This window comes from Giraffa tippelskirchi, chromosome 8 (genome assembly GCF_054371585.1).
Source record: "Giraffa tippelskirchi isolate mGirTip1 chromosome 8, T2T-mGirTip1v1.2.pri, whole genome shotgun sequence".
Lineage (NCBI taxonomy): Eukaryota > Metazoa > Chordata > Mammalia > Artiodactyla > Giraffidae > Giraffa > Giraffa tippelskirchi.
The window spans coordinates 143,995,996-144,020,086 of NC_137282.1; the positions used below are offsets into that span (position 1 = coordinate 143,995,996).

At 39.5% G+C, this 24,091-nt stretch overlaps 5 non-coding genes and 1 pseudogene across 5 annotated transcripts; 4 read left to right on the top strand and 2 right to left on the bottom strand.

Annotated features, from left to right (window-relative positions):
- Positions 1-5,287: 5,287 nt before the first annotated feature.
- On the top strand, positions 5,288-5,359 carry TRNAA-CGC (transfer RNA alanine (anticodon CGC)). The gene has a single exon. It is a non-coding gene; the product is annotated as a tRNA-Ala (tRNA).
- Positions 5,360-7,517: 2,158 nt separating this feature from the next.
- On the bottom strand, positions 7,518-8,102 carry LOC145518492 (heat shock cognate 71 kDa protein pseudogene; annotated as a pseudogene).
- Positions 8,103-11,356: 3,254 nt separating this feature from the next.
- On the top strand, positions 11,357-11,428 carry TRNAA-AGC (transfer RNA alanine (anticodon AGC)). Its single transcript has one exon. It is a non-coding gene; the product is annotated as a tRNA-Ala (tRNA).
- A 5,553-nt stretch (positions 11,429-16,981) lies between these two features.
- Positions 16,982-17,055, top strand: TRNAT-CGU (transfer RNA threonine (anticodon CGU)). Its single transcript has one exon. It is a non-coding gene; the product is annotated as a tRNA-Thr (tRNA).
- Positions 17,056-19,992: 2,937 nt separating this feature from the next.
- TRNAA-UGC (transfer RNA alanine (anticodon UGC)) lies at positions 19,993-20,064 on the bottom strand. The gene has a single exon. It is a non-coding gene; the product is annotated as a tRNA-Ala (tRNA).
- Positions 20,065-23,802: 3,738 nt separating this feature from the next.
- Positions 23,803-23,874, top strand: TRNAA-UGC (transfer RNA alanine (anticodon UGC)). The gene has a single exon. It is a non-coding gene; the product is annotated as a tRNA-Ala (tRNA).
- Positions 23,875-24,091: the final 217 nt, after the last annotated feature.

Below are 24,091 nucleotides of genomic sequence, written 5' to 3' on the forward strand. Positions count from 1 at the left end.
CTCCTGGAGATAGTGGAGGACAGGGAAGCCTGGCGTGCTGCAGTCCATGGGGTGGCAAAGAGGCAGACACGACTGAGCGATTGAACAAGAAGATGCCTGCAAATTTAAGATTCAGTCTTGTGAAGGTATTTGGTAGCCACAGTGAAATCCCTAAGATGGCAACTTTGCAGAAATCTGTGATTAAGGAGGTTTTTCTTATCACAGAAGAGAGAGTGTGTAGAGCGAGAATGTAAAAGGGCTTATTGTGATTTGAAGATTGGGAACTCAGTAACAGGTATTTCCGGGAAAGTGTGTCTTAAGCCAGAGTGATCATGGACTCCAGATAGTGTCATGTTCCTTGAACTTCCTTAGAAATCCCAGGAAATGCTTAGAAATCCAGGTCAGGTGATTGCTTTCTCCTTTCTGCTGGCCTCTGACTGTATGAGAGTTTTGTTCTTGTTCACAGAAACCCCATGAAGTTGATTTTTAACTTGGAAGGACTCCATTTGTCTGAAAGAGCTTGTCTCTTAGTTGGTCCAAAAGATTCATCAGATCTCTAGAATGTAAAATAGGAAACAGAAAAGTGACCAGTCTCAATGAGGGAGAGAAATGGGTGGGATGGGGAAATGGGGCTGGTTTTAATTTGTCTCTGTGTCTTGGTGTAAAGTACAACTAAGATCATGTCCGATGTCCTTGGTAAATCATTACTCTACATTGTGACAGAAGAAAACAATGCCAAGTGGGGTCTTGTATATTTCTGACATCAGCAAAAGTGTGGTAAATTGGGAAGCACTGCCCAATATAATGTGAATCATGTATGCCAACCACATATATAATTTTTAAATTTTCTAGAAGTTACACTGAAATAAGTAAAAAGAAACAAGCGAAATTCATAATGCATTTAATGTAATCCAATATATCTAAAATACTACTGTTACAGGAAGGGGGACCTGCTTCCAGGGTCCAAGAGTGGGCTTTTGTTCACCCTTGGAAATGTCAGAAGGAGGCACCTTGTGCTGACAAAGAGATTTTATTGCAGAAAGGGGGCCTAAGTAGAGAGCAGCAAGGTAAGGAAACCCAGGAGAACTGATCTGCCACATGGCTGTAGTCTCAGGTTTTGTGGTAAAGGGGTTAGTTTCTGTATTGTCTCTAGACAGTCATCCTGCTTGGCCGTAATCTCAGGGTCCTTCCTGGTGGCATGTACATTACTCAACCAAGACGGATCCCGATGAGAAGGACTCTGGAAGGTTGGTCATCTCCTCCAGCTTTTGGCCCCTTCTGAATTCTGCCAGTTAGTTTTCAGTGGCAGCACCATGTTCCTTATCTGGAACTCCTGTTGTCTGAGACAACTCAAGCAAGCAGGCCTGGCCAAGGCAGGTGGTTTCGGTCAACAGTCCCCTAACTGTGGTGGGAATTCCTAATAATGTACTTTCATAGCCTTGAAAAATTCCACAGAAATAGCACCTGGAAAAACAGCATATATTAAGAAACTGTGTTAATGATTATCTTTCATGTTTTTCTTAAGAATAATCTCCTTGTTACAAATCCCAAGGCCAGACCCAGAAGGGAGTATGACTGGGATCATGAAAGCATGGACCTTGGAACACCGGGTCAGCAGCAGGCATGAACACTGCCTATGCACTTCTTGCTGATTGTTCCTGAGACTAGCCCAGAAGGGAATGCCCTGGGGTAAAAAACGAAGAGATCTGGACTATGTCTTGGGAAAGATACAGTCAAAAAAGTCTTGTAGTCTGCAATTAGGAATAAAAGCTGGACTCAGAGTGGACTCTGCACCTCAGTCCAATAGAGGCTGCAGGTCTCCTGACCCATTGCACCAGATTTCATGGCTGTTTTCATTCTCATCGCTCACTCTGGGATGTTTAGGGCAACACCTGATTTTATCAGGTCAATAAATAATTCACATATAACTAACAAGGATGTACTGTATAGCTCATAGAACTCTGCCCAATGTTATGTGGCAACCTGGGCGGGAGGGGAGTTTAGGGGAGAATGGATACCTGTATATATATGGCTGAGTCCTTGCTGTTAACCTGAAACTATTACAACATTGTGAATCAGCTGTATACCAATACAAAATAAAAAGCTATTAAAAAAAAATGAAAGAAAAAAGTAATCCACGTAAACATATTACCCAAGTATTTTGCATTCTTTTTCTCATACTAAGTCTTTAGTGCATCTTAAGTGTGCATCTTAAACTTATAGGACATAAGTTGGACTGGTCATATTTCAAGTACTCAAGAATCACATGTGCTAGTGGCTACCATATTGGATAGCAGAGTTATAAGAACTAATGTATTTGAATAAACAGAAGAAAATATATAAATGAGCAAAATTCTTACAAATTAAAGCAGTTCTGTAACTCACACGCAAAATCTATATACAAAATTTGACTCATATTTGTGAAGTATGCCAACTAAAAATTGCCACTTTGCCATCTGCCTCTCCAAGGATTAAGTCATTAGCCACTGCAGCTGCTGACCTTCAACACACCCTGAAAGGAATTCAGAGTGGAGATCAGGAATGAGGCACTCTGTGCTCTGGGAAAAACTGACAGAACAGGACTTCAAACAGATATTTTCAGGAGATTTTATGACACCAAGCCCTTACATCTTATTATATCTAGAAAAGCACTAAAATCATTAATGGTGACATCTGCTCCTCCTGACTAGCAGCAAACCTCTGCCAAAAAGTGTGCTTGATTGCATGTATCCCCTTTCACCAAAATTCCTGTATAATACTGATCTTCCCCCCGCCCCCGGCCCCAACCTGTTCAGAGCAGTTCCTCAGAGCTATCTGAGATACCACTCCCTAGCTATAGTCCTCATTTTGTCCCTATTAAAACTTAACTCAAAACTCTCACATTGTGCTTTGTTTCCCTTCTGTTGACAGGTGTTGACTGAAATAAAAATGCACAATGTAGGAGCTGTAAGTTTCAGTTTTATTTGGGGATTTATTAAGGACTAAAGTCTGGGAGCGGCTGTGTGCAAGTACTGGTAAATTGCCACTATGCAAGATTACCTGAATTCTTTCTGATAAAGTGCTAATATTTAATATCCTTCTACCATCCTTTGTCTTTCCTATATCTAAAGACTAATATATGGTTTGTGTGTGAATGACAGGGATTTTCTTCTACCCAAATCATTCACTCATAAAAATACATGTGTTAAGACTTAGAGGTGAAAAACCCACTGGTTATTTCTTCCAGGGTATTCCTTCCAGGGTATTTCCCCCATTATTCTTGTATGCAAAAAGCCATATTTGAAATTTTCTAAGTCAGTGGTCACATTTCCACAAGTCTGAATCCCTCAATTTTCAAGAAATTACTTTGGGAGTCACTGGGAGAGAGATCCTTCTGTTCACAAGAAAATTAACTTCAGAAGGTTGATATATACTTTTAAAAAGCTATTCAAGTGTGTACATGCTTTGAAGACACAGTACATCATAGTAAAAAGATAAAATATGTATTTGAAAAGAGATTCAGATATACATATTTTCAACAGAGGACTTTATCATAAACAAGGTAAAATTTACATCTGAAAGGAAACTCAAATACACATTTGAAAAGAACAAGAGTCACTATAACTTTCAGGGGAAAAAAAAAGAAGGGAGGGGAGTAAAACAAAGAATTTGTAGTTAGGCTTTAGATTCTCCTAATTGGTATAATGTTATTTTCATTATGAGGAAACTCTGTTCTCATCAGGATTTCTATGTTAGATTTATCTGTTAACAATTATCTGTTAGATTTATCTGTTAGATAAATTGTACAGTTCAGATATTATAAGTAAATACTCAATTTCTGACTGCTAGATCTGTAAATCTGAGCAGAGTGGCTTATAATCTCCCACTATGGGTAAAGATGGCAAATCTGGGTAGTTACCTGGACAAAAAAATTTTGATTTAATATCCCACAACTTACAGCAGGGTGGATTGTCAACGGTGTTTGAGATTTATTAAAACAAAATTTAGAAGTGCTTCAAAACCACAAGTAAAATTTTTAATAACTTTGGAGTGGGGAAGGTTATTCCAATAATGATTCAAAAATCCAAAATTATTTAAAGGAAAATTTTGACAAATTTGATCTTAAAAGAGCTTCTGAAAGAGTGGTAAGAGCATAGGTAAATTTTCTTTAGTATATTTATGCTTTTCTTACTTTCCAAATTTTCTGCAATATGTATTATTTGAATAATAATAGACTAAAACAAAACAAAGCAAAGCCTCCTGTATAACAAGGAAAAGTCCACAAGCAAAGTCAATGACAAATTTCAGACTGGGAAAATAGAATTGCTATTCATATAACAAAAGGGATAATTTCCCTGTTTCACTAAATATAGGCTTGATTATGATGTTAAAGAAAGCATCCACAAAATCTCAATGGTTTAAACAATAAAGGCTCATTTTAGCACATTATATATTTTCCCTCACTGATTGGCTGATAGCGCACCAGTATTTTTAGTCTGGGATTTAGGATGATAAAGCAGTGTAGGGTAGGGGCGAAAACATCTTTTACTTCTACCCATCTTATGTTCTTAGGTTGTAGATGCTGAGCGCTCCGAACTGACCAGAAACCCGGTTTAGAAAATCTTGTCTAGGTTCATTCTTTCGCGGAGTAGCCTGCGGAACGAGAAGCTGGCCAGTGGATAAAGGAAAGGGGGAAACAGGGAATTTGGGCTTCTTAAATCTAAGATTTTTCATGAAGCCACAGTTCACAGATAACCACTCAGATTTCAGGGGGGTTAGAAGGTCTGTGCGGAACGAGCCGTTGCCTCTGGCGACAAAGACTGGGGCAGGATTTTCAGTTTCAACAATCCGGACATTTTTTGTTTGTGGTTTGTTTGTCGTTTGTCTTTTTTCCTCCAAGCGAGAGCAAGTAGAAAGACGCAGCTCCAAAGAGTCATTTGACCATTCAACCACTCAGCTACAAAAAAAAAGGGGTGGGGGGAGGGTGTCGCATTTTCTATGAGCCTTTGGCTTGTAGACCATTCTTCAGAGTTCTGAAAAAATCTCAGTTATTTCCACATGGGGTTCGATTTGGCCAACGCGAGAGAAAGCACTTGTGCTGAAGCTACTGAATGAAATTGGGCTCTGCTCTCAGTAACGATATGAGTTGCATGTTGTCGGTGCATCTCTGAAGGGAATTACTTGGATAGAATCCGAAAGCGGCTTTAAGTGTAATTCATCCTCAATGACGGCTACTATCTGGTTGGAAATAAAAAGATACCCCAAATTGTGTAAAACGCATTGAGCTTTTAAAAGCACAGGAATCTTGCCCAGCAGCGGGTTTTCACCAGGGGATGTAGCTCAGTGGTAGAGCGCATGCTTCGCATGTATGAGGCCCCGGGTTCGATCCCCGGCATCTCCAGGCCACTCTATTTTTGTTGTTGCTGTCTAATTTAGACTTTGGCCTTGCATTGTTAAATAAAAATGTTTTAGCTGTCTAATTTAGACTTTGGCCTTGCATTGTTAAATAAAAATGTTTTAGCTCTTTTTCATTTGGGGGCCATTGTCCTGCCCTTTAAATATAGCAGTTTTCCATGTATGTGTTTATTGGTCTTCCGTTTGGTTAACTACCATCACCATTTTCTCTGCTTCCTATAAACCTCCTTGAGATGTTTTATTAGGCAGTGAGCAGTACAAAGCCAGAGAGAAAATTTAGACGTAAGTTCATCCCAAGAACATACCCAGGAAAAGGGAATACAGCTGCATTTCAAAGAATTATTTATCTCAATTAAAGGAAGTTCTCTCCATTCCAACTTTGCATTGGAAAATAATTAAAATACGTCTTAGTAATTTTTTTTAAGGAGAGGAGAAGGTAGCATGTGTTTTAGTATTGGTGTAGTAGTTGTACATCGGTATTCAAGGGTCCACCCTAGGGGTTATAAGAGAAATTTCTTCATTTCTCACTGCATCTTTGGCTTTACTCAAGATTTCTGTGGAGAAGAGCTAGTAACAGTCCGGTGCAGGAGGTCTGGGAATGTAGTAAAGGTTAGGAATAGCCTGCGGAAATAGAAGGCAGAGTTGATTAGGCACCCTTAATAGCGTGACTGTTCTCTGTTCTGACAACTAGCTCCTAATTCTAGTCGCAGGCCAAAAACTTACCTCATTAACATAACAGAAACACTTTTGCTCCTCTCACCACTTAGAAAATTGTAATGATTTTAAGAGCTCTTTGCCATTAGTAGGATGGAGACCAAGTATATATTCCTTATGGTAAAGCTCAACATTAATAATGTATACCCAGATGTTACATTGATGCATTATGTGGCAGTTAGTTTTTATTTTAAAATTTTTGAGGAACCACAAAAACTTTTTTTTTTAATTCTCCTTTCTTAGCTTATCAGTTAATTCCTTAACTTTTTTTAGTGGTCACTCTAGAGTTTGTAGTATACATTTACAATTAATCCAAGTTCACCTTCCAATAACACTATACTTCTTCACAGGTAGTGTAACTACCTTGTAATAGGGGAAAAATCCAAAATTTCCTCCCTCCTAGCCATTGTATCACTGCTATCATTTATTTTAGTTACATGTAAACATACATAAGTATGTGTACAATATAGACATAACCTCATAATCAAATACATTGTTGCTATTATAATTTTGAACAAACTTACCTGTGAGATCAATTGAACTAAGAAACATAAAAGTTTTCATTTACCTTCCCTTATTCCTTCTTTGATATTCTTCCTTTCCTTATGAAGATTTGAGTTTCTATTATTTTTCTTGTCTCTAAAGAACTTTCTTTAACACTTCTTGCAAGACTGGTCTACAGGGAACAAATTCCTTCCATTTTTATTTAAGAAAGTTTTTATTTCGCCTTCATTTTTCAAAATTGTCAGGGCACAGAATTCTAGGTTGTGGCTTTCTTCTTTAAATATTTCACTGTAATCTATTCTTGCTTGCATAATTTCTTAATAGAAGTCACATGTAAGTCACTAGACTTGGCTCCTCTATAGTTTAGATTTTTTTTTCCCCCTCTGACCTCTTCCAGGATTATTTTCTTTGTATTTGATCTTACGTAGTTTGAGAATTATATGCTTATATGTAGATTTTGTTGTTGTTGTTGTTTCTTTTTTCATTTATCTTTCTGGTGCTCTCTGAACTTCCCAGATCTGTGGTTTACTGTCTGACATTAATTTGGGGGAAATTCTCCGTCATTGTTTCAAATATTCTATTTCTTTCTTTCTTTTCCTTGTGGTATTCCCATTACACATGTTATATTTTTTTGAACAAGTCCTAGAGACCTTGGATATTCTGTCCTCTCTCTTCCCCACCCCTAGGCTTTGTTCTGTTTTTCAGTTTTGGAGGTTTCTACTGATATATATATCCTCAAGTTCAGAGTCTTTCCTTAGTTATGTCTATTGTACTAATGAGCTCATCAAAGGCATTCTTCCTTTCTGTTACTATGTATTTTAATCTTGAGTATTTCTTTTTTTCTTTTTTTTTTTAGGATTTTCATCTTTCTTTTTTTTTTTCCAATTTTAAATACAGTTTTATTTAAGACATTGCGTTTTTCCACTTACAATACAGTGCTTGTAAAGTGCAATGTTTTTCCATGTACACACACATTCCATGTTCAAGTATCAAGAATGCCCAGTTATTTACTATAGCAGCTCAACTTCATAACTGCCACGGGATTTGCTACAAATTTGGGTCCTTCCATGTTTTGTGTGGAACAATGCTGAATCTATGCTAGGCTGGCTTAATCAACCTCTTCAATGGTGGGCCCAGAGGAGGCACCACCCAATGGAGGAGCTCTACCACCAGGGAAGCCTCCAGGCATTCCTCCTGGCATTCCCCCGGGGCATGCCTCCTGCGCTCTGGTACAGCTTGGTAATGATGGGGTTGCAGACTTTTTCCAACTCCTTCTGCTGATGTTCAAATTCTTCCTTCTCTGCAGTCTGGTTCTAATCCAGCCAGTTGATTATTTCATTACACTTGTCAAGAATCTTCTGTTTGTCTTCATCATTAATCTTGCCCTGAAGTTTCTCATCCTCAGCAGTAGCTTTCATGTTGAAGGCATAGGATTCAAGCGAATTCTTTGAAGACACCTTATCCCGCTGCTTCTCATCTTCAGCTTTGTACTTCTCTGCTTCTTGAACCATGCACTCAATGTCTTCCTTGCTGCTTACATTGCCTATCTGTTCTTGCATACTATCTACTTTATTCATTAGATCCGTTATCATTTTAATCATAGTTGTTTTGAATTCCTACCATGTCTGGTTCTGTTATTACTCTGTCTCTTCAAATTATTATTTGCCTTCTGATATGCTTTGTAATTTTTTCTGGATAGCCCAACGTGGTGTACTTGATAAAAGGATAAATAGGAATTTAGTAATGCGGTGGTGAGGTGTTGGGGGAGAAGCTTTCTATAGTCGTATGATTAGGTCTCAGTCTTTTATTGACCTTTTGTCTCTGGCTGGTGAACTTCACAATTGTTTCTCAGTTGTCTCCTCCCACTCTTAGGTGGGACAGGATAGCTACAGGATGCTGGAGTGGGTTTTTGCTTCTGTCATGTGAAAGTCTAGAGACAGATGGAATTGAGTCTTTCCCTTCTTCTAGGTAAATTAGGCTCTGACAAAACCCTAGTAGGTTAAGGTCTGGTTAAATGGGTTCTTTAGAAATCGGGCCTTAAGAACATTAGCACTCTGGTATATTTCAATGTGGTTCCTCTTCCCCCTCTGCTGGAAGCATGAAGGAATTACGCCCCACCCCACCACCCCCACCCCACCAACCCCGCCCCATCACCCGCTTTTTAGATGGTTAATGTGAGAATCTGGTCAAAGTCCTAGGGGTAAACCACATAAAAGTGTGGAGACCCCACCCCTACCCGGCCCAGGCCATGACTCAGTGTCCCTGGAGTTTTTAGTGATCAGACTTGCCTACCTGGGTCCTCAAGCATATCATCAATTACAGTTCAGGTATTGGTTCTTCCTGTGGTTTCCACTTGTGAGTCACTGCTCAGGTAAGTCATGATTCCCTTTATTCATCTGTATATCTCTCCAATCTTGGGTGGCAGCCAGTTGCCCTGTGTCCTCACCTTTCTTATAAATTTTAGAAGAGGTGTTGATTTTTCACTCTGTTCAGCTTTTTCCTTCTTGACAGAATGAAGTGGTGACTTTCAAGCACCTTATGTATGGAACCAGAGACTGGAAGTCTGGAAGTCTGTTTGCTTGTTTATAATACATTTTTGCCTTGTGCTTATTAGTTAAATGGTCCTATAACTTTCCCTTCTTATATTTTCTCCACTGGGTGTTGATATAGATATTATGCCAATTTAAATAATTTATAGTTTTCCTGTTTTTTGTGTGTGGGGGAATATTTTATACAACACAAAGGTTGTTTCCTTTATGATTTCATAGAACATGCCAGTAAATTTGTCTGTGATTGGAAATTTTGTTTAAATTCAGTTTTTTAAATGGCTGTATATTGAATTCGATTTTCTATAACTTTTTAATGTTAGTTTTGACAATTTATACATTTTTATACAGTTTCCATTTCTTCTAATGAAATTAAAAGGATTGAAGCCAAATTTCACAATTTCTCACTTCTAAATCTAAGTAGCCACTGAAAGTATCCTCCTGTTTATTCCTTCAGAGATGCAAGCATCTATCTCTCTATCCATCCACACATTTACTTTTTAAAAAATAGTTCACAAATTTACTTACATCAAGTATTGTAATAAGTACTGATACACAATTAAGGATAACACAGTCTTAGCTAACCTTCAAGAAGGCCCTCCCCCACAGGATCCTTACCTCCTGGTAATCACACCCTTGTGCAATCTTCTCCTCCTTGACTCAGTCACCAAGATATATGAGGGGTAATTGAGGCTTCCTACCCACGTGTGAATCAGCCATCTTGGAAGCAGATCCCCCAGACACAGTTCATGCTCCAGAGCCCTGCATGCACTGTTCATACCTGGAGTTCAACTTCAGGAGACTCTTGGGGCCAGAATTACCCAGCCAAGACACACTGGAGTTTCTGACCCACAGAATCTGAGATAATAAGCATCAATTTTTTAAATGCTGTGAATTTTGGAGCGCTATTCAGCAATAGAAAACTAATATTTCCACAAAGCCTTTTTTTACATTTCTCATAAAGGAATAATCATTATTTACCCCCCCAATGTAATTTCTATCTGTTTCTCCCAAGCTTCCAGACTGTTACAGAAAACTTTTCTTGAAAATAAAATATCAATGCTAAACTAAGATGTGTGGTTCATCTCACATGTTTCTCTTTTTATCCTGAAGAAAAAAATTCCAAAAATTTTAGGCTGATTGCCCAGTGCATCTTATCCACCAGAGGGTCATGGATCTATCATAAACAATCCCTGGCAAAAGGAAATGGAAAAACCATAATTATTTCAGATGGTTCATGGTTTATGCCAATTCTTACTATATGAATAAAATTTAGGTTCTCTTAGCAAGGTGAAAGGATGAGAAATGCTGGTTATATCTTGTCAAGCTGATTTCTCTGCCTTGCTCCTTTCAGTTTCAACCATTCTGAACTACATACACTTCCACACCTGGAAGCATGCTGTATCCTCAGTCTTCCTTTTGTTTCTATTTGACATTATTATTCATTCTTCCAGATTGGCTCACAGGTTTTCATATTTGGGAACTAGGCCGGGAGAAAACTTTGATTTGCACCTCTTGTTGAGAGAGTGGTCTGAATTCTAAAGAACCACTCACTCTGCAGAAGATAAGCACCATGGAAGCAGAGGGTTTGTCTCAATGTTAGAAGTGACAAATCTCTTACTTTCTGGCTTTTCTTTCCGAAGAATCAGAGCAAGATCCGAGGATTTGTGTTCCCTGGATTTGATATGTATTCTTTGGATTAAATGAGGACCAGAAGACCGCAAGAAGCAAGCCAACATCTTCACCCTTCAGTCCTCTCAGTTGCTAAGAGTGGAAGGAATTTACTTTTCTAACAGAAATGCTTTCATTGGCTCCTTGTTTTCTAAGAATAGTTGCATAGCGGTTTCTGGAGTCCAGGAATAGGATGCAGAATTTAAGACAGTTTGGTAGGTTTCATAACTAAAGACAGTCATTGGCAAAGTATTTTTTATCTTTCCTGTAAGGGATTTTCCTTTGTTTCACACATCTTTTAACAAAAGAGAAAAGGGCTCTGAAAAGAAAGGTCTGGGAGGCTGTTGCCTACTCAGATTTCCGAGCTCATTGTATCTTCGTCAGTCTCTGAATGTCTGCAAGATACAGGTTAATCGGAATTCCTTGGTAATACAGTACTATAAAATCAAGGGTGGGAATTGTATCTTTCGGAAAATAGCAAAATAGTTTAAAATGTAAATTTGTTTTATTTCATGAAGGTGGTTTAGAAAAGCCCACTCGTTCGGAGTGGGGATGTAGCTCAGTGGTAGAGCGCATGCTTAGCATGCATGAGGTCCCGGGTTCGATCCCCAGCATCTCCAACCTTTTGTTTCTTTTCAGCTCCGGAAATACACCTCTCCCCTCCCAATGGAATGATCACAGTCCATTCCTGTAGAATCTAAAGATTAATCCTTCTTGCCGCCAGGTACTTATACTTTGCTCGGGTTATGCTAGAAATCTTTCGTTTTAAAATTGTATTCCTTTCCATCCTCAGCAGGGATTAGAGATGTTTTCCACAAAGTGAAATCAAAAGTGACGTTGGTCGTTATTCCATGGCGGAGGGCAGGGGGGCGGGGGTTGACAGTTATCCATTTAAACTCTAAATTGGAAGATTTAGGATTTTCACTTAGTTTTGCTGCTGGGGTTTCGGGTGGGGGATGGGATGGTAGGCTGAGCTCCAGTCTCAGGTTTCGTACTTAGAGGCTCAATAAGAAAGATGAAAAAAAAAAAAAGAAAGATGGATTTCACCGGAAGCTCTCTAGAAAGAAAATACACTCTTCCCAGGCTGTGAAAGCATTGGATACATTTCATTTCTCAAAACGTGACAATTCTCTCAGAAATCGAACACAAAGGAGTGAAAGTCAAACGTTTTGATACAGACATGTTTTCCCCTCAGTGCGTTTTGCCAGTGAGCTCGCGGCATTCACACCAGTGTGGATTTAATTCCTTCTATACTGATTTCTTTTGTAATCTCTAAATTTGCCTCACTGATTCTAAAGGTACTGACTTTAACGCTCTTAAAAAAAACCAACTTATTTTCCTAAACCCAGCCCTTTTATACCATTCATGTGGGTAAGGACTTTCCTTGGCCAGCTCCTTTGTTTTGATGAAGGGCTAGTCCCCTTTGGAATGCAGCATTTCTTGTATCTCAGTGCTTTTGTCTCAAGTTCCAATCTGTGACACCCTGTCACATGAGCAAGTGAAGGAAATTTAGAAAACTGTTTTCTGTACTTCTGTTTATTTTTCAGTGAGGCCTCTGGGCAGCTCTATGTGGCCCTTGGAGGGTGTGGTCAAGGGCTCCAAATTCTTAGAGGTACAAGGGTGCAGTGTTAAAAAGATAATAAGGGCAACCACCCTTTCTGTCGGTCTCTAATGATTTGGTCTGTCGTTCATGGGTGAATCTAGTGCTTGTGCTCCCTGACTAAGAAAAAAACCACAAGATTAAAGAATGGGTCTTAAAACGGGCCTTTGAAAGTGTGGTGCACTGAAGTTTGTACTCTATTAGCTAAATCATTCTCTGCTGTTATTTACTGAATGATTGCTCTTGTCAATATTTATTACAGGCCTACAATAGTTTAGCTCCAACACAGCTCTAAAGATATCAGAACACTTTGGACAAACTTAAAATAGTAGCCATAGCATTTACCAGCTAAGCCATCAATAAGGAAATAGTTCACAAATTATTTCCTTCCTTGTTCCTCCCATTTTCAGTGTGCCATATACCCACAAACAAGGCTAGCAGTTGTGAGATATCAACAGTTCTGCCTAGAAATCAGTTTTGAGTTGTAATGACTACCTGCTTTTGTTGTCACTTCAGGTCACCAGACTATGACCTACTCCATCAAAGGTTTTTTTGTTTTTTTTTTTAAGATTTCTCTATTCCAAACCACATGAAAAGACCCTCCTTAATTTAACCAATAAAAAAGGTTTAGGTGCAGTTTAAGAAGAGTGTCCTGACTAAATTATTTTATCTGGTAGGTAAAGTGTGCACTGGGTGATGGAAGGGATAAGGAAAGATAAAAATCAGTACAGTTTCCCCGAGCTCATAAATTTCTTTAAAGCTGAAGCAGTGATTCTCTAACTTGGCTGCACATTGGAATCACCTTGAGAGCTCTAAAATTGTCTGATGCCTGGATTCCACACTGAGAGGTTCTAGTTTAATTTGTCTGGAGGGTGGAATGGACATTTTAAAAAGATCTCTAGGTGATTTGAATATGCAGTTACAGCTGAGAACTACTGGTCTAGAAAATCTCTATTTAAATTATTTCCAAATATCCACAAAGGTAGGAGGAGACATAAGAGAGGTAGACTTGCAGGCTTATCCCTTTCTCAGTCTAACTTTATCTTAGAGACACCACTGGTGACTGAGGTGGTCATAGATACATGAGTAGTCCCCAGATTGGCCAAGTCAAGGGCAGATGGGGTAATGGATGGGGATATAACTTAGTTTCACATAGCATTCTGCTAAATAGAGAAAAACACTTCTCTCTCTCTTTTTTTATTCTACCACAGTTGTTCAAGGACTATAAAATGAGAACTGCTATTTCCTGAGATCCCTGTGTTTGCAAAGTTCATCACTGGGAAGAAAGTGGATCACTTAATAATTTAAGGCTATCCAGAACAAATATACTCTAAGCTTTCCTCCCTAAAATTTAAATTTGGGGATATCTATCAGTGATAATGAAATGGCTCTGACCTAGACCTAAAGCAAGGAAAGGCACTACATTTTCTGAAATAAAATTACCTCAAGAAAGGGGAGTTGATGTTGACAACTTGGAGCTAAGACTTCATAAGGCAAGGCTTGTTTTAATTTATCATATGACTCTTGTTCCCTAAGAGAAAAGTAATATTGGTTTCAACAATATTACAAGTGAAGACTATTTTAGAAAGTTAAAACTAGATCTCATATTCTGTAGGGTTTCTTTTCTCCCAAATAATATTAAGAGGAGCAAAGATAGAAAAAAGGAGCTATTTTCTAAGAACACGCAGAGCAGAGGGCTGGGGAAAATCTTCTATTTGTGGATCTTTATACATTAGCATTGAAGGAAAAGACTAAAAACACTCCTTTTATTTACCAGCAATGAAATTCCTTTGAGCCTACCCTGAGTTGGACTCCATTTAGTAATTTCTGCAGACTTATGGCTAAAGAAAACTAGATGTGAACCCAGGGTCATTTAATGAAGAACACACTTTATTCATTTCATTTCTCGGACAAATGAGATCCAGTAGACCTACATTGTAGTGGAGGGCAATCCTTGCATAGTTTAATCCTCAATTGTGACTAATGACCTCTCAGTAATTGAAACAAAATATGTCCTGGTATGTAAGTAGAAAAGAAAGCTAGTCTCTCTTCTTTCTTGTCTATATTGGCCCTTCAGATCCAAAGAGAGAGCACACTAGATCAAGGGAATGAAACCAACTAGAGCTCTTCTCCTCACAAAGACATAATCTGCACCACAGGACCTCAGGAAAATGTGGAAGATCTGGGAGAGTTTAAATATTCAGGGAAGGTGATCAGATGATCATGTTTTGAATTCCTATAGTATGAGCTGATCAAAGGAGAGGAAGGTTAGATAAGGGGACTGGAATAGCTATTTCACAGTTGCTACAAGTGGCAACAAAAGGATTAACTTTTTGTTCTAATGAACAAAGTAACAAATGTGCTAGATGCATAAAAATGCGGGATTTGTATTTATTGGTATTCTAAATAAGTTATTCACCAATAAAAGTTAAAAATTAAAAAAAAACTTGAAGAGACAGAAAAAAAATATACTGGGAAAAGCTAATTTGCTCACATAGAACTCCCTGTGCTTAATCTTCAAAGTGTCCTATTTCTTCCCCCCAATTTTTCTTTTAGGATAAATTCTAAGTTATTTGGAATGATTTTTCCACAAGGTGAGGAAATTTTAAATCACTATTCCAAGTCATTGTCTTTATTTTTTTCCCCTTGTATTATATTTCTGGTCTGTTTGACACCTCCTTTTTAGCTGCTCATCTGTCATTTTGTATTTCTTTTATTATGATATTTGACATTCATTAAAAGTTCTTGTTTCATTTTCTATCATCTGTGGCCATCTTATACCTAGTTGTATCCATAGGACTGATTTTGATGGACTTGGGTTTGAGCAAGCTCTTGGAGTTGGTGATGGACAGGGAAGTACATGGGGTAAGTTAGACACAACTGAGCGACTGAACTGAACTGATTTCAACACCTGACACATAGTAGGTACAAAGTAATATCACTCTTGTTGAACATACTTCACTTTAAATGCTATCCTCCCAACTGTACTTCTGTGACTGAAATTTATCCAGTCCTGATGGTAAATAATTCAGCTAACTAGAATTCAGAAACACCATGATTCCTAGCCCAGTATTATTGTGAGGGTGTTGTTTCCCAAACTCAGAAAATATAAAAGTAACTATAAATAGAGTAGAAGTGCAGTCCTAATCATGGAGGTTTGTTAGTATAGATTAGATTAAAAGTGACTATCCCGGTTAGCAAGAAAAGTTTATATTCACTATAAAAACATTCTGAAAGTGAAGTCGCTGGGACTCCTCCATCCATGGAATTTTCCAGGTAAGAGTACTAGAGTGTGTTGCTATTTCCTTCTCCAAGGAATCTTCCTGAACCAGGGCTCGAATCAGGCACTACCGGCATTGCGGCAGATGCTTTACCATCTGAGCCACCAGAAACATTCTGAGTAGGATACAAAATGGCAATACCAGAACATTTGACTCAAAAAAGCAATTAAAAAGACTTTGGGGTTCAAAGGTCTTATCACTCAGAGCTCCTTTCAGCCTTTGCTTGGTTAAATAAAGAATTTTGCGGTCCTTCCTTTTTGTATTTTAATCAGGCATTGGAAGCTGAGTAAATGCACAGTGGCATCTGCTAAGTTGAGCTCACTCCCTTTCAGCACTGGTCTCACTCCAGTTAAAGGCAGAAAAATCAGGATGCAAGAGTTAACAGTTTAAGAATGGATTCTTAGTTTCGTGACTGTACAATCAGTTAATGTTTGTTTAGCTTCTACAAGTTGAGGGACCCTGTGGAAAATACTAATCCTAAAGAACATCTGTTTGAAGAAGGCAATATAGAGAAGAAAGAGTCTGATGCCTCCCAAAGCCAAGCCAGTAGTAGTTTCCGTCTGTGCACCTTCTAGGAGCTTCAGGAACAGAGGCCATTCCCCAGCCTCCGGCTGGCAAAGACTCCTGGGATTTGAATCAGAAAACCATTAAATGAACTCTGACTTAACTACCTCCATGCTGACGGTGTCCTGCTTCCTCAAGCAGAGCGAGCACAAGCTGACAGCTGTTAGCAGAGTCTGAATGTGTTTGAAGTTCTGAGTTGTTTGTTTTTCAGTGCACAAGTGTGCCATCTCCTAACAACCAGGAATGTCATCAATTGGACTGAAGTTCTAACTGACCTATTTTGCTAGAAGAGCCTTTCACTCTACTTTTAGAATATCCACTCACTTGAGGATTATAAATTACTACAATCCGGTGAAATACAAGAGCGTCTCTGGCCTCACTTACAGAAGCCCCTTCCTGCACAATGAACACTCAGCTCGTATCCACTCTTTCGCATTCCATGGTTGTTCTCAGTACATTTTCTCCGTTACGGTGCGAGAGTAAGTGTTTTGTTGCTTAAGTTCCAGGAGTCTTCATCGCGGGTCTGTCTGTTCAATAAGGTCGATTTATTCGAGAAGAGAGTGAGCAATGTGGGTGTGTTCTCAGTCGTGTCCGACTCTTCGCAACTTCATGGACGGTAGCCGCCAGTCCCTTCTATCCACGGAGTGAGTAGTAACTGTAATTAACTCAGCTTTTCACCTAATTGAGTAGAATTTGATCAGAAAGGAAGCCTGCACTACCGAACAGCTGGCTCTGTGGCTTAGTTGGCTAAAGCGCCTGTCTCGTAAACAGGAGATCCTGGGTTCGAATCCCAGCAGGGCCTGCTGGTTTTTCATCTCAAACTTGAATTCTTAGTTTTAACAGTAAATTAGAATTTTTAGTCTGATACCGTCTTTAATCATAGATCAACTTCACTGATTGGAACTTTTTATTTCCACAACCTGTTCTCATTGCACCTGCATTCCCAATGACTCTCAGGCTCTCTACTAATGGTCTATCATATGGATCTACTACTCAGGTGTTCTTTAGTTCTTGTTCGCTTTCTGCCATAAGGGTGGTGTCATCTGCATATCTGAGATTACTGATATTTCTCCCAGCAATCTTGATTCCAGCTTGTGCTTCATCCAGCCCAGATTTTCTCATGATGTATTTTGCATTGAAGTTAAATAAGCAGGGTGACAATATACAGCCTTGATCTACTTCTTTCCTGATTTGGAACCAGTCTGTTGTCCCAGGTCCAGTTCTAACTGTTGCTTCCTGACCTGCATACAGATTTCTCAGGAGGCAGGTCAGATGGTCTGGTATTGGCATCTCTTGAAGAATTTTCCAGTTTGTTGTGATCCACACAGTCAAAGGCTTTGGCATAGTCAATAAAGCAGAAATAGATGTTTTTCTGCAACTCTCTTGGTTTTTCTATGATCCAACAGATGTTGGCAATTTGATCTCTGGTTCCTCTGCCTTTTCTAAATCCAGCTTGAACATCTGGAAGTTCATGGTTCACATACTGTTGAAGCCTAGCTTGGAGAATTTTGAGCATTACTTTGCTAGCATGTGAGATGAGTACAATTGTGCGGTAGTTTGAGCATTCTTTGGCATTGCCTTTCTTTGGGATTGGAATGAAAACTGACCTTTTCCAGTCCTGTGGCCACTGCTGAGTTTCCCAAATTTGCTGGCCTATTGAGTGCAGCACTTTCACAGTATCATCTTTTAGGATTTGAAATATAGTTCAACTGGAATTCTGTCACCTCCACTAGTTTGTTCGTAGTGACCCTTCCTAAGGCCCACTTGACTTCGCCTTCCAGGATGTCTGGCTCTAGGTCAGTGATCATACCATCATGATTATCTGGGTCATGAAGATCTTTTTTGTACAGTTCTTCTGTGTATTCTTGCCACCTCTTCTTAATATCTTCTGCTTCTGTTAGGTCCATACCATTTCTGTACTTTATTGTGCTCATCTTTGCATGAAATGTTCCCTTGGTATCTCTCATTTTCTTGAAGAGATCTCTACTCTTTCTCATTCTATTGTTTTCCTTTATTTCTTTGCATTGATCAGAGGAAGGCTTTCTTATTTCTCCTTGCTATTCTTTGGAACTCTACATTCAAATGGGTATATCTTTCCTTTTCTCCTTTGCCTTTTGCTTCTCTTCTTTTCACATGTATTTGTAAGGCCTTCTCAGACAACCATTTTGCCTTTCTGCATTTCTTTTTCTTGGGGATGGTCTTGATCCCTGACTCCTGTACAATGTCACAAACCTCTGTTCAGAGTTCTTCAGGAACTCTATCAGATCTAATCCCTTGAATATATTTCTCACTTCCACTGTATAATCGTAAGGGATTTGATGTAGATCTTACCGGAGTGGTCTAGTGGTTTTCCCTATTTTCTTCAGTTTAAATCTAAATTTGGCAATAAGGAGTTCATGATCTGAGCCACAGTCAGCTGCTGGTCTTGTTTTTGCTGACTGTATAGAGCTTCTCCATCTTTGGTTGCAAAGAATATAATCAATCTGATTTTGGTATTGACCATCTGGTGATGTCCATGTGTAGAGTCTTCTCTTGTGTTGCTGGAAGAGACTGTTAGCTATGACCAGTGCATTCTTTTGGCAAAACTCTATTAGCCTTTGCCCTGCTTCATTCATAGAAGAAGAACTAAAGAGCCTGTTGATGAAAATGAAAGAAGAGAGTGAAAAAATTGGCTTAAAACTCAACATTCAGAAAACTAAGATCATGACATCTGGTCCCATCACTTCATGGCAAATAGATGGGGAAACAGTGGAAACAATGACAGACTTTATTTTGGAGAGGCTCCAAAATCACTGCAGATGGTGACTGCAGCCATGAAATTAAAAGATGCTTGCTCCTTGGCAGAAAAGTTATGACCAACCTAGACAGCATATTAAAAAGCAGGGACATTACTTTGCCAACAAAGGTCCATCTAGTCAAAGCTATGGTTTTTCCAATAGTCATGTATGGATGTGAGAGTTGGACTATAAAGAAAGCTGAGCACCGAAGAATTGATGCTTTTGAACTGTGGTGTTGGAGGAGACTCTTGAGAGTCCCTTGGACTGCAAGGAGATCCAACCAGTCAATCCTAAAGGAAATCAACCCTGAATATTCATTGGAAGGACTGATGTTGAAGCTGAAACGCCGATACTTTGGCCACCTGATGCGAAGAACCGACTCATTTGAAAAGACCCTGAAGCTGGGAAAGATTGAAGGTGGGAGGAAAAGGGGATGACAGAGGATGAGATGGTTGGATGGCATCACCGACTCGATGAACATGAGTTTGAGCAAGCTCCAGGAGATGGTGAGGAACAAGGAAGCCTTGCGTGCTGCAGTCCATAGGGTCGAAAAGAGTCAGACACGACTGAGCAACTGAACTGAACTGATACCAGTAGTGTACTTTTACGATTTCTTCTAAAATGAAATGAGAAATAAAATGTTTGTTTATGACCTAGTAAGACAGAAGCTCTTATGACAAAGGTCAAAGAGTTTTTTGGGAAAAAAAGACGGGAGTGGAAACCAATCTATTCTTTGTCTCAGGCTGATTTGCTCTCTGACCCCTCACACTTCTCATCTCCTCCAAAAGAGGGTTATAGGATGAGTTCGATGGGACCTTGGCAATCAAAGCAAGTTAAATGTTTTTCAGCAGAGCATTGCTTAAACTTTAAATCGCTCAGAAATATCCAAAGTGCGAAGAACGACTTTGTCTGTTTTTATCCAGCCTGTAAAAATACCACTGAGAGGATACTCAGTAAGAGACTGGAGATGCCGGGGATCGAACCCGGGGCCTCATGCATGCAAAGCAAGCGCTCTACCACTGAGCTACATCCCCAAACCTGTGAAGTTACTGTGGCCCCCAGGTACTTTTCTTTATGAATATATACGGTCAACTTGCCGTGTTAAAAGAAAATGTATATACATATTTTTTTACTTTGTTGTGCAAGTATTTTAGAGGCCTTGAATGTTGGAAAGAAGATATCTTATGCAAATCAATGTCATTAAAGCCTTCAGATTCTCTTGAATCTGACAAGGCCCAGTTTAAAACAAGCAGCTGTATTGGCTTTTACCCCAGCAGGACCATGCATAAAAGTCATTCAGATCAAAGGCCTTTTGGAAAGACTGATATTTAAAAAAAAAAAAGAACCATAGATGACTACAGCAAACCACTGGGATATTTCCTGTAGTACAAAGGAAAAGGAAATAGCAACCCACTACTGGGAAATCCCACGGGCAGAGGAGCCCGGAGGGCTACAGTCTGTGGGACTGAAAAAGAGTTAGACATGACTTAGCGACTAAATAGCAACAACACAACAAAGTACAAAGCCAAACTGTAATCTGAGGAACAACTGTGAGAAAGCCACCCTGCAGGCTGCTTTCAATCTCAGGCTCTAGGCTTGGAATTATCCACAGTCAGTATGCATATAAATCTCAGCCTGGTCCAAGAAGGAAAATCCTACTCAGTAGATTGGGTGAGGAAACCTACCTATATCCTGTGAAATAAAAAATTGTAAGCGAGATGCTGAAGATTCAAATCTATATCTAGGCTATAACACTTTAGAAACAGATTTCATTGTGAGACGGTGGTTCTCAAAGTGTGGTCTTTGGACCAGCAGCATCAGTATCTTCTGGGATCTTGCTAAGAATACAAATTCTAAGGCCTCACCACAGACCCATGAGTCAGGAACTCTGGGAATGTGGGTCCAGAGTTAATAATCTATGTTAAAAACCCTGGAGGTGATTTTGATGTATGCTAAAGTTTGAGAAGCACTGGTGTGAGGTATTGATGAATGCTTCATTACTATACTATGACAATAGCACAGTAGTAAGGTGTTTCCAACATTTAAAGATAAAATAGATCCACAAAGGTCATGTAACTTTTCTGTACTGTTAAACTTCATTGTAACAAAATGAGAGAAAAATTTAAAAAACATTACAGATAAAATAATTTAACATATTAGGCATGAATTTTTATAGCTGGATGCTAAATGTTTAAATGTGTATGGGGTATCTAAGTTTTTTAACTTAGCTTCTTATATATTGTGAAAATAGTATGTGAATATCCTGAAGTATTAATTTTTAAAAATGAATGAGTTGTATATTAATTACAAACAGCAGAAAATTTCTCTTGATATTTGAAAGCCTCTGAACATTAGAGAATATAGCCACTAGTTATAGGAAGAAAAGGAGAGAGAAAGATGAGTAAGAACAGGTTAAGAAAAGCAAAAAGTCTAAATAAAACACATCTACAGGTAAAGGCTATCTTGCAATGGGACACAACTGGACACACCAGAGATCAAACCCAAGATCTCATGCATGAGAACAAGCTCTACTACCAATCGAACCAAGGGACAAAGGAAAGAAAGAAAGAAGGGACCACCCGCCGCAACACTTCACTCAGCTATTCAGCCTCCAATAGATCAGGAACAAGGGACAAAGTCTAAATCACTCAGTTTTTGACCAAAATTACAAAGAATTCCTCTTTTGTGGGGAATGATTGAAATCCCGGATACTCATCACAAACTGGATTCAAAAGAACAAAGTTTAGCACCTTCCAAGCTGGTCAGTGCAGGCCACATGTGGAACCCTTAAAGGCATTTAGACCTGACACTGCTCAAGTCTGGGAGGATGGTTCTCTAAGAATTTGGGAACATTGACTGTTAGGCAATAGCATAATAGTTACCACATCTGAGGCTTGTTTCTTACTGCAATTCACCAGAAAAATCACTCTATCACTAAAAATGGTCTGGCACCACCATTCTCCACGGATTGGAATAAGAGCCACCAATGTGTCCATTCTTTCCATATTGGGGCCCTGACATGCTTCCTGAGTTACATTCAATACACAGTTTCCTCAGTGCTTGCCTGGGTGGGAAGTGGATCATTTGCATGCCTGCTGCCTCTTTGGATGTGGCAGCCGGTGTATCAGTCTCCCTTTTTGGAATCGAAACTTGATTATGGCAAAAGCTCATGGATGCAAATTTTTCAAATGTACAAGGTGAGCACATTGCTTGGGACCTTTCCAAGGTCTTGGAAAGTGCAGGTTATCCTACCCTCTCTTCTCGCCAACACAGCTGGACCCAGAGGAATTTGGGGAAGAAGTGGGGCACTATCACTGCACTGGGTATTTCCCAGGAGATTTCCAGTGCTTCAGAGGCCCCGGGAACACCTCGACTGGGACAGAACAAGACTTGTTCCAATGGTAGAGAAGCGGCCTCCATGGGGAGGTAAACCAGGTGAAGCCAAGGAACCTGCCACAAGAGGAAAGGGTGGGATGGAAGGTGAGGAATTGTGCCCATGCCCTCCACAGTAGTCAAGGCAGGACAGAGCAGGGTTGAGAGGCAGGAGGGGACAGTTGGAAATGTGACCTAGCTTCAAATGCTAGGAGTAACACCAGAAAGTCAACAGAGCAACCTAAGCTGATTCTTAGACGGGCCTGGCAAGGAATGTTGGTCTGCCTAATATGCGCTCTGAACGCTGAAAGTAAACCTCTGAAAAAGAGCAAGGACTATGTTTTTGTTGCTGAAAAACAGGAGGACAGATTTTGGCAGGTGTGACTATGAACAATTCTGAAAAATACTCAACGATTTGCTCCAACAACACAGTGATCATCTGCACCAGAGAGAGGCAGTTCTGAAGCTTGGAAGTCCACAATGTTAGGCCTAACCCGTCCAGTCTCCAGCAGAATTATCAAATACACCATGTCAGCACCTTGTCCACTATCCATATCTCAGTGTCACAGAGAGGCTGGGGCCATTGACAAACTGGATCTCATTTTTCTGTGGATCTTTGCCAAGGGCAAATACAATAAAACCAACTATTGCATCTCAGACCTGCAACTCTTGCCTTAGGCCTGTTGGCCAACATAGTCCCACCATGAGCCTGAGCAAACCGCTGCTGGGCACTTTGGGCTTCATACTCCACTAGAGCCTAGAACTATGGTGGAAATGTGAGAACAGCCACTCATCCTGCAAGGCCAAATTTGTCCTCAAGTACAACTCTTGGCCAAGTCTTGTCTTTCAAGACTCCTGAAGCCATCAATTTCTGGCCAAGAATGTGGTATACTTTGTGTCTGCCACTATAGTTACATAAGCATTTCCTTGCCAGGGGACTTGTCATACTGAAATCATTTGTTTATATATTTGTGAATCCTCCTCTCCCACACACACTTCCCTGCAAGATTCTCTGTTCTGTAACATACATCCTGAACAGAATATGCCTGTAATTTATTTCTCACTGCTCTTTATTGAGTGGCCGCTCTCTGCAAGGCTCTACCCTAAGGACTTGATACAAAGTTAGGAGAGAAAACAGCACAGGCTCTGCCCTATTGAAGCTATCTTGCTAGAGAAGGAAACATCTAATCAAATAACAAATCTACGTGATTAGCCGTGATAAATTCTAAGAATATTAAGGGAAAGTACCGGGAATCTATGGATGGTATTATTTAATAAGTATTTATTAAATAAACCTGATTGTGTTTCTACGAGTGTAGGTTGAAGGAGCGCACAGAATGTCTAGCCATAAACCATATTCACTATTGGTCAACAGAGGAAGAAAGCCTTTCTTCAGTTGTGGGGATGTAGCTCAGTGGTAGAGCGCATGCTTTGCATGTATGAGGTCCCGGGTTCGATTCCTGGCATCTCCACTTTAACTGAACTACAGTTTCAGCTGACTTCTCGCCCTTTAACCCTTGAAAGGATTAATATTAAGATATAAATAAGGGAGTCTTTTGAAGTTAAGTGTATTGAGTTATGGGGGAAAGTATTGCTCAAAGCCCCTCCACCCATCCTTAATAAGGATTGTAGCTCTAATATATCAAGAACAGTTGCTTTTAAATAATATATACCATAGAAAAGACATTA